Raw genomic sequence first — 16,928 nt, 5'->3', positions numbered from 1 at the left:
ATATAATAGAATCAGGGGCATAGAAAGGGAGTGGACTGACAATTCTCAGGGGGAAAGGGCTGTGGGGGGTGCAGGAAGAGACTGGACAAAAATCGTATACCTATGGATGAGGACAGTGGGGAGGAGGTAAGGGCAGAGGGTGGGGTGGGAACCGGGTGCAGGTGAGCTATGGGGGGAAAAAAGAGTTACAATTGTAATAAACTAAAAAATAAATATTTATTAAATTAAAAATAATAAAAATTAAAATAAGTAAATAAAAAAATTAAATCCTATTTGCATTGCTGCTTGTATGAATAGTAGCACAATTGGATTAAAAAGGCAATGATGGTAAACTTGAAAATATCTGCCATCATATAACCTCCTCTACTAGCTCATTTAATTTGTGCCATTTTATGGGATGTGTTTATTACTAAAGTGAGAGCAAGAATTATTAGGTACCTGAACCAAGTGATCCTGCACTGTTGAACCTCCACTATAGAACTTAGCACTTAGAGGCTAATCAAAATTTCAGAGAATACTAGTAACCTTGCGGAAGCAATTGCACTTCATTTCTATTTTGGCTCTCCACAACTGCCCTGCCCTGACTGAGGTGTCCCAACTGTCCAAAAGAAAGGTAACTGGGTCTGAAATAAATCTAGTCCAGAATTGTTTCAAAAACATCTAGATTTCTTATATTTCTTTACTATTATTGTTCCTTGCCTACTTGCTTTCATCTTTTGAATGCTTTGAGAGTGTTTAATTATAAAAATAACTAAAATTACTATACAGCTTGTAGCAAAACAACTGCCACCTTTGTCCACATCCAGGTGCAAGCCCCAAGAGGCAGAGCCCTTACCTACTGACAGCAAGAACGAAAAGCAATAGGTGAAAATCACCAAAACGTGTTATAGATATTGAAAAACAACAAAACAAAACATCTCCCCTGATGCCGAAACTCCAGTAGTCTCACCAAGGCTTCAGATGTTTAAGACAGCAGTTCATGAGGATGGTGAATAAAAGGATAAAATTATGGAAAGGAAGAAAAAAGCCTCCAACTCAAAATCTGGACAGAAGGAATACCAAGAAAGCTTTCAAATCACATAAAATAAAATGCTGCACTGTGTGTCTTAAATGTGGACAGAAATCAAGCAGAAGTACAGAGCAAAGAAAAGCACTAAGCAAAACCACCCATAAAGGTTCTGTTGACCTCTATTTTTAAGTTTAATTACTAAGTTGAATACAGTCTCATACCTAGGTCAAAGACATTCACTAGCAGTTAAAGTGTTTCCCAAGCCTCTTATCTTATGTGAAGTTTAAGAATTGTTAGAATCAAATATCCTTGTGACACACAAGTGTTTTGGTTTATTGATAGTCCTACTGAAAACAAAACTTTTTTGTTTGAAGAAATAACTCTATTTAGGAATAGAGGAATACAAAGAAAGATATGGCTAAGTTACTTCCACTATTGGTCAGGATATTAGGAATGCAAATATAATAAACAACTTTATTAAAAATGTTTTTATCCGCTTACTGTCCCTAGTGTTAACCATTCATCCAAAAACCCTTCTAATCAGAGAGAAGTGGTAAGTGTCTAACAGGGATCTCAGAGTAAGAGATGATAAGGGTCAAAGTCTTGCTCCATTGTTTTAACAGTCATGCAAAGTCACTGATATAAAATGGCAATTCCATTCTGGAGAAATGAACACTTGGTATTCTTCAAATATCAGTTGTTAATATATCTTACATGTTATAGCTCCAAGAAGTTGTATCAATGGGTCAGCATTGCTTCTCTTTGCTGTGCCTACTGCTGCAGCATGTAATCATAGAAAAATGAATAAGATTTCCCTCTGTCACTGTCCAAATATGTTTTGGTTGTTTGGATCCACTCTAAGCCACCTGTGTTATACAAGTGGAAGACTTTTTTAGAGTCACTTATTTATAAAACTTTTAAAGGACTTCAATTTACATCATTTCTTGATATAATTAAAACCTGCTTATCCACTGTATTCCATTTTACCTTCCCATGACCTATAAACATGGTCTTAATGTAATCTGCTGAAGATTGTGGTTCTAAACATCCAATATATATTGTTCAATAAAACCGGTACATTTCCATTATGATGTATCCTCACAAACTATCAAACAGGAGAGCATTCAAATTATTTTCCTATGTGGAGTTTTCTAGCAGTGAGTTCTGGACTAAAAATAGCACTGCATAGCTGCAGAAGTCAGGGAGAAATAGTTTATGCCTATCCTTCTGTAGTATAGGGGTGGGGAACCTTTTTTCTGTCAAGAGCCATTTGGATATTTATAACACCACTGGCCATACAAAATTATCAACTTAAAAATTAGCCTGCTTTATTTGGTCAAACATTTATTTAATTAACTCACCCCTAATGTCTTGGCAGGGCCAGACCAAATGATATCGAGGGCCTTATAGGGATCTTGGGTGAGACGTTCCCCACCCCTGCTATAGTAGGTCAACTATTAACAATTAGGATGCTGAACATAAGATGAGTCTCAATATAGATCATGGTGACTACTATTTGGGGTGCCTAGTCACCTTGTGGATATTCTACATATATTTGGTAATTGGTTGGTTGACAAAGATCCTGAACCCTTTTTAGTCCCTGTTTCTCTGGGAGTTCTTGAGACTGGGCTTCCTGAGACTAGAGGAAAGAAGAGAGTTTTTAGGAAATCTTTCCTTTAAGGGTTATAATACAGTAAGAAAGCACTCAGCTTCAATTCTCCCCTAGGCTTCTGGGAAAATAGCCTACAAAGAGGCTCTTTCATTAACATTTATATTACAATGAATCATAATTATGATGGGCAAGGACCAGAAAATATTTTTTACAATATTTGTGAGAATTTTCTAATCAGACAAGCAACAAAACTTTTGTTATTGTAGTCTTGCTGATTTTGTGGCAGCTTATAGCAATAGATTTTTTATAAACAGGCGTTTTTGTTAAAATATTTGCTATATACAATCAAGTTTTACCTGTTAGAGTCTCATTTATGAAAGCTGTCACTGTCATTTTCTAGTGTTTAATTGCCAATTATGAAAGTATTATGGAATGATTCATACTCTCCCTCTGGTAAGCATTTTTCATCATCTGTATTATAGCATTCTGCATTCTAACACCTTGGAATTGTTTATTTACGCTTGACTTTTTCAAATCTCCATAATCATTTTTTTTCTCGGGTAAAAATGGACATCATTTCTAATTCTGGCTACTTGTGTTAATGCTGAGCCAGATTTCCTATACATACCTGAGACCCATAAGGAAGACAATGTTAATATATTATAGCTACTGGGTATATATATCTAAGAAATCAATTGAGGCTTTCCCAGTAGTTCCAATTCCAGGACTACCAAAAGCAGTTAGCATAAAAGTATCCAATGAATAACTTAATCAAAATTTTAACATAGACTTGTTATCTATTCACACATTCAACCTGGGCAAAACATATTAAATGTATTAGTTAGGGTTTTGCCAATTATTAACCTTGGTTCCAGCTATTATAATGATCAAAATGATGCTTTCATTTAAAGTTTCCTTGTTAAGCAGTGACAGTTCCCTTTAAGCAGTATAACCACTGAACCAGTGCTGTTGCCTTTGGTTATTTTTCTTGTGTCTCAGAAATTTACTTTCTTATATAATCTTAAAATGTTAACACTTGAGAGGATCCATGAAGAGTTATAATTGGGCCCATTAGCTTATTTTAAATATTCAAAAGGCCTGGCAGAAATCATATAATTTGCTTTCATTGTTTATTATATATATCTGAATTAATTATGTATTAGAAAGGTATTTTTTACTTGGCATTTTTCTATGAGTAAGGGGAGGTGAAAAGAACTCAAATTAGTTACTACTTAATGAGTACAGGATTTGTTAGATAAACCTTTTTATAACACAACTTTAATAGAAAGAAAGGCAATAATAAGGTCTTGATAGTTTCTGTGGATTAATATTATATAAACATTTAAGGTTGCTATTTCCTTTGTTGATTTTCTGTCTAGAGATTTTATCTATTAATGTCAATAAGGTATCAAAATCCCCTACTATGACTGTATTACTGTTGATCTCTCCCTTTATGTCCATCAAGATATGCTTTAGATATTTAGGTGCTCCTATCTTGGGTGCATAAATGTTATATGAGTTGTATCTTCTTGTTGGATTTCTCCCTTTATCATTATGTAGTATCTTCCCCCCCCCCTCTTACTATAGCATTTGTTTAAAACAGACTCCTAGATACAGAGAAAAGACTGACAGTTGTCAGAGGGGAGGGGTTTGGAGGAGGGCTGGGTAAAAAAGGTGAAGGGATTAAGCAAAACAAACAAAAACAACGCACAATCTCAGACAGACAACAGAATGGCAATTATCAGAGGGAAAGGGGGACTAAGAGAGGTAGGAGAGAGTAAAGGGAAGATAAATGGCAATGAAATGAGATGACTTTGGGTGGTAAACACAGAGTACAATATGCAGATAATGTATAATTGTACACCTGAAACCTATATAATTTTATTAACCAATGTCACCCTAATAAATTCAATAAAAATTATGCTGCAGCATTGTAAATAAAGATATTAATAATATATATATATATATATATAATTATACAAACAAGAAGGGAAGAACTAACAACAATGTTTTCACCAAGACATGAGATTCATTGGATAATTACATAAAATATAGCCAAAAGTTTAATTTCTTTGTTTTATATAGCTATTAAGCATTACCAAATATGTCTATAGAACAATCTGCAAAGGTATTTCATGTTCGGTGTAGGATATATATTTAAAACAGAATTATTTTAGGAATGCCAAAATAACTCTTACCATAATAGTAACAGAGTGATAAATACAAGATTGGTTTCTTCCATTTGTCTTTCATGTATGTGTGTTGAATATGTGTGTGTGTGTGTGTGTGTGTGTGCATTACATATTACCTTTTTATGTCTGGCTTTACTTGCTTAATTTCTCCCTCATTGTTCTTGCCAATTATTTTATTCTATAGCTCTAAGAGACTGGCTTTTTTTCATACAAATATGAATTTCACTTCTAAGTTAAAGCTGTTAGACACTCTATTAAGTATGTGTCCCATGACCTCTGATTTGAATTATTTTTCAGTTTGGCCCCAAAAACATTATATGGAGCCAATCTTACACTATTTAGCTACAAATACTACTGTGTCCTTGATTTCTGAGGAAACACCATCCTTAGTCATTCTTCACCCTATGAAACTAGACCTTCACCCTGGATAATTTACCAGTTTGGGTTATTTTTTTGCAGATACCATGAAGAGAAGGCACTTGACTCTGAAGGTACAACCAAACAGATTTATCTGATTTCATATTAAAATAATGCCAAGCTAGATTGTCTTCCACATTTGAAGGAAACTTCCATTAACTGCAAAATGATCTAAGTATGTGAAATAATCTGTGACTTTAGAAATGTATTTCAGGTTTGAAAATTATGCTGATTCATTGGTATTCTGAATTAATATCTAAGACAAAAACAGCTACCTCTGTAAATTTTTCAATACAATAATTTTATTGACTTATAACTCAGTAGGATCAGCACAATAACTGGAAGCCTCTTTAAAAATTAATTTTAGCTTCTTGAGCTAGCAGAACCATACATAAGCAAATAAAATGTGCTTATTTTATCTGCATTTCTTCTTGTGAAATAAGTTCATTTTCTTCTTTGTACATGTTTACTGATACCACTCAGAAATATGAATATACGTTTATAACTTCCCTTATAACCCATTAGTCTGAACTAAAAATGCTCATAAAAAAATGTTTATCCAGAGGAGAACCAAGATGGCGGCATAGGTAAACACCTGCACTTGCTGCCTCTCACAGCCACATCAAAATTACAACTAAGCTGAAACCGGTTTGGCTCAGTGGATAGAGCATTGGCCTGCGGACTCAAGTGTCCCGGGTTCGATTCCAGTCAAGGGCATGTACTCTGGTTGTGGGCACATCCCCAGTAGGGGGTGTGCAAGAGGCAGCTGATCGATGTTTCTCTCTCATCGATGTTTCTGACTTTCTATCCCTCTCCCTTCCTCTCTGTAAAAAAAACCAATAAAATATATTTTTTTTAAATTACAACTAAAAGACAGAACAACTATCATCCAGAACCATGGGAAAGCTGGCTGAGTGAAAGTTCTACAACAAGTAAAGAAAAAAGCACATTGAGATTAGTAGGAGGTACAGATGTGTGGAGGCGCACACAGACCAGACTGGCAACCTGGTGCACTGCATATTTTTTTTCCATCAGGAGGGAGATACAAGGTCCCAATTGCTCTGAACTCCAGTTCCAAAAGAAACTCTGTGGACCCATAGCAGAGAAACTGGACTGATTTGCATCTGGCCGGAACATGAGGGCAGCTTTCTTTCAGAGGAGGTGCTCATAGCAGTCATTGGTATTGTGCCAGGACCTCTCCTGTGCAGGGATGACTGGCAGCCATTGCTGTTTGCTCCAACCTGGTGATTCCCTGAGACCCTGTCCCACCCAATTTACAACCCCACCCAAGCTGTATGCAGTGGCTTTTGCATATGAATGATCAGTCCTTTCTTAGCCTAAAACCTGTCAAACCAGCAGCAGCTGGGTCAGGCAACTGAAAGCTTCCAAAAGAAGGCCCAGGGCTGGCACCAGCAGCAGTCTGCCTTGCTTCACAGCTAAGCCTTATATGGGCACTTCCATATTGATACAAAGAGGAGGAATCTGCAGATATCTCTAATTCCTGCTGGGTGGCCCCAGGCAGTGGCTGACTTTGCATCTCTGTGGAGATCCAAGAGCCAGTGTTCCCAGTGGTCAGTGTGAGACCATACCAGACTACAACTTTTCACATCCATAAGAGACACACTCAGGGGGCAGACTCAGTGAGCACCAAAGCCCCACTGAAGCAAGCTGTGCCCCATAAGGATGTCTCTTGCACACGACTCTCCCATTGTAGACACAGCTGGTCCTCATAGTCAATTGACCTGGAGATCAATTCCTCCCAGTGATACCATCAGCAAACAGGGTTTAACTACAACAAGACTGCACACAGTCCACAAAGGGGTGCATCGAGAGTGTACACCTCAGGTAATTGGGGAGGCTGAGTAACTGGGTTCTATAGGATACCTAGAAAACAAGGCCACTCATCAACACAGGGAATTAGCCAAAATGCAGAGACAAAGAAATATGTCACAAATTAAAGAAATGGAAGAAAGCAAAATATTGGATATAGAGTTCAAAACCACAGTTATAAGGTTACTCAAGATCTTCTTGAAACCTCTGAGAAACTTAGTGAGACCTTCAAGGAGATTAGTGAGAATACAAAAAAAAAAAAAAAAAAAAAAAAAAAAAAAAAAAAAAAAAAAATAGGAAAAGGACCAGTCAGAAATTAAGCATATGAAGACAGTGTAAGGTGCCTCTGGGACAACTTCAAGCATACCAACATCCGAATTATAGGGGTGCCAGAAGAAGAGAGAGAACAAGATATTGAAAACCTATTTGAAGATATAATGACAAAAAACTTCCCCTACCTGGTGCAAGGAACAGACTTACAAGTCCAGGAAGCACACAGAACCTCAAACAAAAGGAATCCAAAGAGGACCACACCAAGACACATCATAATTAATTGCCAAGAACAGAAGACAAAGAGAGAATCTTAAAAGCAGCATGAGAAAAACAGTTAGTTACCTACAAGGGAGTACCCATACGACTGTTAGCTGATTTCTCAACAGAAACAATGCAGGCCAGAAGGGGAGTGGCAAGAAATATACAAAGTGATGAATAGCAGGAACCTACAACCAAGATTACCAAGATTACTCTACCCAGCAAAGCTATCATTCAGAATTGAAGGTCAGATAAAGAGTTTCACAGACAATAAAAAGCTCAAGGAATTCATCAACACCAAACCAGTATTATATGAAATGCTGAAGGGTTTTCTTTTAAGAAGAGGAAGAAGAAGAAAAAGGTAAAGATAAAAAAAAAAGTATGAACAATAAAGTGATAACAAATACATATCTATCAACAAGTGAATTTAAAAATAGAGTGAATAAAAAATCTGATGAACAGAATAAACTAGTGAATGTAATAGAATCAGGGAAATGGAAAGGGAGAAGACTGACAATTCTCGGGGAGAAGGGGGTTTGGGGGTGCGAGAAGAGATTGGACAAAAATCTTACACCTATGGATGAGGATAGCTGCGGGGGGGTGGGGGGGTGAGGGCATGGGGTGGGGTCGGAACCAAGTGGAAGGGAGGAGCTATGGGAGGAAAAAGAGGAACATCTGTAATAATCTGAACAATAAAGATTTTTTAAAAAAAAATTTTATCCAACAGCCACTAAAAACAAAAATGTTTGTTAGATATAGGCAACAAAATTTGGAACTTAAGTTTTCATAGTCAATACTTTTCTAATTTTATTTTAAATAAACCAAATTAAAATAATGAATTAATTGAATATTAAAATAAGCTAAAGTTGCAAGCAGAATTTGAAATTTTTTTGTCTACTTGTTTAGTAGGGGATGTTATATATGATGGCTACTGGTTACATGCAGAATCCATCCATGAAATCATTTTTATTTTATAAAAATCATTTTCTTCTACCGTATTTTCCGGCATATAAGACGACCTCCTAATTTTACAGTTAAAACATAGGTTTAGGCCTATATTCGCTGTATAAGACTACCCCCCACTTCCGAGGCAACACCAGTTCTTTTTTTAATAGACCGCCTCTCTGACTCTGGCCAATCTGAGCAGGCTTTTTACTAGAACACAGTGTTCGGGTACAGAACATGTATAATTTGCATGCATAAAAAGCCTGCTTGGATTGGCTGAGTTAGAGAGGCGGTCTATTAAAAAAAGAACTGGTGTTGCCTCGGAAGTGGGGGGTAGTCTTATACAGCGAATATAAGCCTAAACCTATGTTAACTGTAAAATTAGGGGGTCGTCCTATACACTGGAAAATACGGTATATTAAATACGATAGTCTTCATTTTCATTTTAAATCTATTTCCTTTTATAATTGACCCAAACCCACTTCCCTAAAGAACTGAGATATTTAGACCAGCACCCTCCATTGAATTATATTAACTACATAAGCCTCTATTATAAAAACCCTAGATGCTAAATTATATGAACTTGCTGATATACAGACCTGACATAACATTTTGAATGCTACAAATGTTTGCTAGGAATACATTCATCACTCTGAGTTGATTGATGAGTTCATTTAAACTTCAACATCCTTTCTATATTAGAATATAGGCTATAGCTGTGAAGATATCACTGAAAATTAGGTCTTAAGTTGTCACATACCAAAATCAGACTAAACAAATTTGCAAAAGTAAGCTTGCAGTTGATAGCTAAATGTACTGAACATCTGAGGCATCTTAAAATAAACCAATCTTCCACCCTCAGTATGAAATGAAAACATAAATAAGAACCAAAATTTAATTCACCTAGACAATATAAACTAACCTTCCATTAAATAATGGTATTTAAGCACAATGACTAGAATGCTGAATCCAGAAAATTCTTTGCTGCTGGATATTCTTTTTATGATGCTTTTTCACAGTGGTTAAAAAAAAATGTTAACTTTTCACCTCCTCAATTTAGCTATTAGTCATTTCTCAATTTATTGACAAATTATTTTACTTTTTAAAATAGGTTGGGATTCCAGGAAATTTTTAAAAATTGGGCTCTTAGGAGCAGGATGTTTATTCAAAGTGTTTCTCAATGGATTATTTACTAATTGTAAAAGAGAAAAAAGCAAGAAGTGCATATTGGAAAATTAGACAATATCTTGATTGGATCATCAAAATTAACATCTGATGAGAGAAGAAACCTGGCAAATTAAGGTATGTGGTAATAATCCAGTAAAGAAGGAAACTACATTTATTTGTTCAGGTTACAAGTCTTACTAGGTCCCTGTAACACAAACTGTCTCATTTCCATGGCAACAAGCTGACTCTTACAGAGACCTGCTTTCTGTTCTTCCATCTAGTTTGTTGTCATGGTCTCAGGACCATAAAACAAGGCAGTAAAATCACTCCTATTAAGTCCTTTCTAGAACAGAAATGGTTTACTTACCAAAGAATTTCTACTTGTTCATACAATTTAGCTACACCAACCCCAACAACTGCCCAAGTAACAATCTGGACTCTGAAAATAGAAAACTAGTGTAGATGAAAGGTAAGTAACTAGGCAGATAAAAATACTACTGCTTTGTGGAACATTTCAAAATCAAGAAAAAATGTGTGTCGGGTTTAACTTTGAATTTTTATTATCTTACTAGTGGCCTGGTGCACAAAATTCATGCATCGGGTGGGGGGAGGTTTCCCTCAGCCCAGCCTGCACCCTCTCCAATTGGGGACCCCTTGAGGGATGTCCACTGGCTCCTAACTGCTCACCTCCTGCCTGCCTGATTTCTCCTAATTCTATCTGGCTGCCTGCCTGATCACCCATAAGCTCTCTGCCACCTGCCTGATCACCCCTAACTGCCTCTGCCAGCCTGCCTGATCATCCCTAACTGCCCCCCTCTGCCAGCCTGATCTTGCCTCCAACTGCTCTCCCCTGCTAGCCTGTTGCGCCCAACTGCCTTCCCTTGCCAGCCTGATCACCCCTAACAGGCTCTGCCTTGGCCCCCACCATCATGATTTTGTCTGGAAGGAAGTATAGATAGATTATATAGGATAGGATTGCTTAAATGGGGGGAGGGTTCATCTGGAGGAGATGCTCTTGGCAGACAAAAATACATAATTCCTGTATCTGGACTGATAGCCAGCCATATGCTCTATACTGCCAAACCAGTTGTTAAAAAATTGAACAACTTTCTTATACCTTACACCAGTGATCAGCAAACTCATTTGTCAGCAGAGCCAAATATCAACAGTACAATGATTGAAATTTCTTTTGAGAGTCAAATATTTTAAATGTAAACTTCTTCTAATGCCACTTCTGCAAAATAGATCACCCAGGCCATGGTATTTTGTAGAAGAGCCACACTCAAGGGGCTAAATAGCTGCATGTGGCTTGTAAGCCACAGTTTGCTGACCATAGCCTTAGACCAAACAGCTGTTGCCCTGAAAACCACTTCTCAGCCCCCACCTTAGGTTCTGCCTTTGCAGTTCACCCATATTAGGTTCTGATTGGTCAGTTTTTATGCCAGTCAGTGCCAAAAGCTCCACTTCCTAGGCAGCCATTGGCTCCTCGCATTTCACCCAGATTTGGTTCTGATTGGTCATTTTCTATGCCAGTCAGCATCTCTGGGCCTGACAATGGGCCTACACCTGACCAGAGAGGTGGGATTGATCAGGAGCCCCAGCAGAGGCCTGAGAGAAAAAGAGATGCGGCTGCTGGCTAGGCCCAGAGAGAAAGAGAGAGCAGGGCTGAACAACAGCTGCCACAGAGGCTATGGATAAGACCCTGCTTCTCTCTCCCTGGGCCTCTCTTCAGGCCTGACCCACAGCCCGCTTGGCTGTCAGTGCTAGGTCACGGCACCTGCAACAATGGGCAGTCAGTGCTGGGTCGCCATGGCAATACAGCACTGACTTCTTGTCAGTTGAGCCTTTAGTCGTTTTGGATGGTAAGTTCCTGGGTTTTTATATATTAGGATTTCTAATACCGATTATTATTATTATTATTATTATTACTCTATTAATATTAAAATAAATCCTAGGACATTAATAATATTTTCATATTTAAGACTTTTGGTTTTCTATAATTAATGTTTATTTATTTAAAGCAATTTTGAAATATGTATTATAAATAGCATTATAGTAGTAAATATTTATACTATTGAGTTTTGAGGAACTCTCAAAAGTATGTGTACAACTCGTTATTATTGGTAAAGAAAACCAAAAGGTATGAACAATTTCTCTATTCACAGTGAATAGTAATATCATTTAGTTCCAGAAAGACTTAGTTATATCATGGAGAAAAGTAAATGTGTTATAAAATAATGGCTAATTATGATTCTCTGTGCCACAGATGGTTTCTTACTGCCACTTGAGCCTACATCAAGTCTGTCCCCCATGGAAACAAGGAAAAATAAAAGGGGAAAGGTGTAGTGCAATAACCTAAGATTAACCATGGGGAGTAAATTGCTATCTCTATAGCAATAACAACATGGAGGTATTATTTCTTCATTTAATGAACAAAATGGGGGAAGATGTGGTAAAAAATGTAAAATTGAATTTAAAAATTTAAAAGAAATTAAGGGTTTAGAAGCATAAATAAAAAGAGTAGAAAAATGGAATAAAATAAGAAAGTTCTTCCATGGATAAACATTTTCTTACATTTCAAAAAATAGTCCTTCAGAATGTAATGGCAATTTTTTTTACAAGATCAGAAAAATATGAACTGCATCAGAAATTTCTAATAAAGGATTAAGCACACATAAATTCATAGTTTATGATTTCATTGCAAGGGTTCTAAATGCTTGAATGCTATTCAGCAATCATTTTTCTTAGCCCTATACCAGTAGTTTTTAACCCAGGCTACATATTAGCATCAACTGAGTAGCTTTAGGAAATATTCATGCACAGACCCAAACCTCATATTCTGATAAAACTGCTTTAGGTTTAGTACACTAGAATTCTTTTTAAAGGTCCCAAGATGATTCTAGTAGGTAACTATGGTTGAGAATCACTGTCTCATTAGGGATCAACAAACACTTTTTGGAAAAGGGCAAGATAGTAAATAATCTAGGCTTGTGGGCCACAGGGTCTCTGTTACAACTATTAAACTCTGCTGTTATAGTGCAAGAGCAGCCTTATACAATATGTAAATTAATGGGGTGATTGTGTTACAATAAAACTTTATTTACAAAACAAGCAATAGGCCCGATTTGGTCCGTGGGCCATAGTTTACTAGAAAATTTATCTTGTTTTTCTCAAAATAAGTATTCCAAACATTCACCTATGCCATCCTATGTTCTGATTTTCAGCAAATGGCTTCTCATATTTCAATGGGAAAATACAGATAATTTGGCTGGAAATCCTTCAACTTTCTCATCCATCACCTGCAGACTTACTATACCTACATCTGCATCTGTCCTCATATCTTTGCCTCCTGTTGTATCAGTAAGCCTTCTTTTCGAAGTGAATCTAATCCTTTCACTTGTACTCAATTCCATCACTCTTCTGGACTCCTATGGAACCCCACTCCATAAAGAATCCCATTTCCTATGTCTTTAATTTCTCCCTCTCTACTGGTTCTTTCCCTTCCACTAAAACTATATTCAAGTGTCTTAAGCAAAGAACCACCAAAGCCTTCCACAATCCTGTGTCCTCCTCTACACATTCACCCATAACTCTCCTTAGAAATTCTACACACACTGCCTCTACCTTCTCTCTTCCCATTCACTCCGCAAGCCACTAATCTGGCTTCTGTCTCCACTGAAAGTGTTCTTATCAAGATCACTGAAGACCTTTATATGGTCTTAGTTCTCATTTTACTTGTTTTCTCTAAAGCAGTTGACATGGCTGACTGTTCTGAAAACTCTGTTTAGCTTTTGCAATACTATGCTATCTACAACAATTAGTTCTGCTGCTGCTTGCCACATCCATGCTGTTATTTGCTAATATTATAAATTATTTTTTCTTCTTATGTTACATATTCTCTGAACTATTCTCATGGCACCAGCCACAACCTACATGTGATAACTCCCACTTTTTATCTCTACTTCACATCTCTTTCTCTAGCTATGTGTTGTACTCAGGTATCTTCCTTCTTAATTCTGCCCTTTTTCCTTTGGTCTTCACCTTGATTAATAACTTCACCATCAACCCAATTGCTAAAGGTGAAATTCTCCCTCTCTCTCAGGGCCCCTACCAACCTACTACTGTGCAAATTAAATATATATATATATATATATATATATATATATATATATATATATATTTCCCTGAAGGTATTTTATTTCCACATGTGTGGTAAGAGGCAACCAATACATATTCAACCATCCATAGTAGTCCTGTTTTCTCTCAAAATCCAATAAGTCGCTAAATTCTGATGATGATTCTACCTCTAAAACACATGTGTCAAACACAAGGCCCGCGGGCCAAATCCAGCCCGCCAGGCCTTGCAATGTGGCCCGCACCGCGCTGTCATCACTGCACTCCGCTGTCAGTTTATGACATTGTCAGTTTATGACTGTTCAGTAAACCATTCGGCCCGCGATTTAGGCTGGATTTTAGATTTTGGCCCCTTCTCTGATTGAGTTCGACACCCCTACTCTAAAATATCTTCTGAATCCATCTTTATTAAGCCTTTGCTACTGCAAATGCTTTAAGTAGACCTTTATAATCCCTCACCAAGATTATTTTTCAAAAACTTTCTTACATTTTTTTACTTGTCCACATCAGTAGCTCCTACTTCATTTTCTTACTTTGTTTCCTCCTTAGGTCATCATCCAATTCTGTTTTCTCTTTGCCAAGTGGCAGCTAACAAAACTGCATACATTTCAGTAGCAGATACTGTGGTTTTATGTAAGGGAATAATGATCCTCTTCCAAATGAAGCATGACATTCATTTAGCTTTTTGGTCCCAGGGACACAAGTTGCTGAAGTCATTAAACAGACTATATCCTCAGAGAGTCTGGGCACCACACTTCAAATAATAATAAAAAAATGGAGCACCCATTGAGGATAGTGATCCACATGGTGAAGGGAGTCAAAATCAAGATCAACAGAAGGTGTTAAAAGAACTGAAAAATGTATGTTGAAAAGCAGATTGATTCTTTCCTAGATAATTTTCCCCTAGGTAAACTCCAATATTATCATACATCTTTCATCCTTTACAAAAACATAGTTCACTTTCCTTAATAGCAATTGCTTACCTAAGATTCCTTTTTCTTAATAGAAAATTCACACAGCATCCCACATGTGCTCTCTATTGGCCTGCCCAACATGGAAAGGAATCCCATCAATCTACAATATTGATTCCCCTAGGAAGCCTTAGAAATGAACTCATACTGACATTTACCAGTTTGTTGGAATAATGGTCAATTTGAATGGTAGGCTATACACTTTTTGTTTATTTATTTTTTTCCATCACTAGTTAGCCCCTGTATGTCCTCTTCCACCTCCCAAAACCCTTCCCCCAATCCTTTCCACCCCAGTGTCATCCATGTCGATGAGTTATCCTTTTTTTCTCTCTCTCTTTTAATTCTTTATTGCTAACTCTTTCCCCCCAACCCAGAGCTGTCTGCCTGCTTTCTATCTATGAGTCTGTCTCTATTTGCTTGGTACTTCAGTTTGTTCATTAAATTCAACATATGAGTGAAATCATATTACTTGTTATGCTAAGTGAAAAGAGTCAGAGAAAGGTAGGCTATAGATTTTTAACATAGTTCTCTCAAGGTAATACTGAATACCCTAATTTTCTTGAATGGGGAAACCTGACATACTACCTAATTTAAATTACATTTTTTTCATTCTAACTTAAATATTATTTCCAATTTAAAAAACTGCATTGTTGCAAAATTTTAAAATGTCAACCTTTCTCTTCATGGCACTATAATAGTGACCACAACTTAGTAAAAATTATTTCCTATGCCATCTGGTACTTATCTTCTCAAAAGTATGTCCAGTATATTCCATTTCCTTCCCATGCTGAAATACAAGTTTCAGAAAGCAGTCATTTATTTTATTAAAAACCTACCTTTGAATCGGGTCCTGTTGAGGTAGTCTATTAATCTGAATGAGGTTAATTAAAATCCTTCATTATTAAATTATCTTACCTTGATGCACAAATCTGAAAAGCAAATCCCTTTCCTATTGTTTATAATAGCAATGTATTAAAGTGACAGATTTCATGAACTTTGCAATAAATCAAAATATCTTTCATTTGTAGAAAGAATAAATTCACTGCATTTATTAAACAATACAGTTAAAATGGCCTGATAGGAATATTGATAGTGACCAGGCTTTGAGGATTATGTGATAATTAATCTTTTATCATAGTAATATAAAATGGACTCCCCAGTTTACTTAATGAATGGGCCATTTGTGGTCTTACTCTTCTCCAACCTTTCTTTCTCATCTCACAGTCTCTAGATACCTGGCTTTGAAATAAATTGTGGACACATGAGAGAGCAAGAGCAGTTAAAGAAAATGACTTTTGTATTTGGAGAAATAGATTTCTAAACTCCTGGTAATAGCCTACTTCAAGGCTATCTAGTCAAATATTTACAAGGCGTTTTCTCCATTTTTAACATACTACCCTTAAAATATATGAAATTCAAAACAAAGATTTAAATATTCATATATTTATTCATATATTAAGTGGCCTCTTATAATTTGTAACTAGATCTACTGATGATAATGAAACTCTAAACCTGGTATTGTACTATTTCTGTCTATACTTAAATATTTTTTTTAAAAAAACCTTAAATATTAATTTGGCCCCATGTTGCCAGTATGAATTGTTGTCTACAATGTTTATAAATTTCTTGGAAAAAGTTCCATTTTTTACTGTTCATTATAAATTTGCAAAAAAAAAAAAAGTAAGCATAAATTCTTTGTACAAAGAGGTTGAACTGTGCTTGATGAAATAATAGTATTTAAAGTAGACACAGAAAACATGAAATAATTGAACTAAAGATAAGAAACAAAAGCATATCTAGAACTGTTCCTTATGTCCTAGCTCTGATTTGAGAAAAAAGTTTCATCAGCTTCTTTAGAAATAAACATGGATAAATTTATGTTGAACTGAGCCTATAGAAATGGCTTTCCCCCAGGCTGCAAAGCAGGATAGCTACATAAAATAATAAACCAATGCCATTGTATGCAAAAATGTTCAGTGGATCTTTGCTATGACACCTAAAATATTAGCTTCAAATTATTAGTAATAAAGGTAATTTTCACTGGAAGTTAATTTATCCTTTCAAATGAGATATTCCTACCAAGAACACTCTTTCTTGCATCACAGAAATCTGCCATAACA

At 36.3% G+C, this 16,928-nt stretch overlaps 1 protein-coding gene across 11 annotated transcripts in view; it reads right to left on the bottom strand.

Annotated features, from left to right (window-relative positions):
* FGF13 (fibroblast growth factor 13) overlaps positions 1-16,928 on the bottom strand; it is a 521,462-nt gene that overhangs the window by 61,478 nt on the left and 443,056 nt on the right. The gene's annotated exons all lie outside the window — the stretch shown is intronic.

This window comes from Pipistrellus hanaki (genome assembly GCF_964339955.1).
Source record: "Pipistrellus hanaki genome assembly, chromosome: X".
NCBI classification, from domain to species: Eukaryota; Metazoa; Chordata; class Mammalia; order Chiroptera; family Vespertilionidae; genus Pipistrellus; species Pipistrellus hanaki.
The sequence above is the reverse complement of the archived record's forward strand: the minus strand, read 5'-3'. Positions and strand labels throughout refer to the sequence as shown.